Source organism: Penaeus monodon, chromosome 33 (assembly GCF_015228065.2).
Source record: "Penaeus monodon isolate SGIC_2016 chromosome 33, NSTDA_Pmon_1, whole genome shotgun sequence".
Lineage (NCBI taxonomy): Eukaryota > Metazoa > Arthropoda > Malacostraca > Decapoda > Penaeidae > Penaeus > Penaeus monodon.
The window spans coordinates 3,745,116-3,745,886 of record NC_051418.1 but is presented as its reverse complement, the minus strand read 5'-3'; positions in this window follow the sequence as shown (position 1 = coordinate 3,745,886).

Here is a 771-nt window from a genome sequence, read left to right as displayed (position 1 = left end):
TCTTTTTAGTACTGAAGTCTTCTTTACTTCTGTTTCCCAAATCTTTCATAAACGCATCTTTCTTTACAAAATAGTAACCAAATCAAAGAAAAATACAGACAGCGAGAAACAATAATTCATATACTCCCTCCCTCTTGCCTTAAAAAAAAAGGAAAACACCCCAGCAACTTACTTATAAAAGATACACGAAGCGTGAAATCAGTGTAGAAATACCCGTATGTATATCCCCAAAAAATATAAAGTAGAAAGCCAATTTTGTTTAAACAAATTTAAATGAACCCAACCGAACTGCCCTTCCCTTTCCCCAAAGGTTGCAAAAAAGGGGGAAAATTTATTTTTAATTAAAAGGGATGATTTTTAAAATTTTGGATCAAAAGGAAAAGGGGGTTTTCCCGAGGCGACACTATTTCCGTTAGGGGTTTTACTTTTTAATTCCTATATGTAAGATCTATATTTAACTGTTTGGTCTATTTTGATTAATCATGATTGGTAATTAATGATTTGTTCGTTATTCGTTCATTTGTGTGTTTTAGAATAGAAATAACTTAAAATAAGTTAAACTTTTACTTGTGTTTCTTTTCAAATTTAAATATTTTGTAAGAAAATGCATTTTTCGAAATTCACTTGTTTTGTACTTCGTTTTTTTTTAAAGGGAAGGATAGAATAGTTTCCGTGTACTATCCGCCCCCAAAGGGAGGGGAGAAATGGGAAGTAAGATTTTGAAAAATAGAAAACCAACAGGCATACACCCAAAAAATTTATTTTTATTTT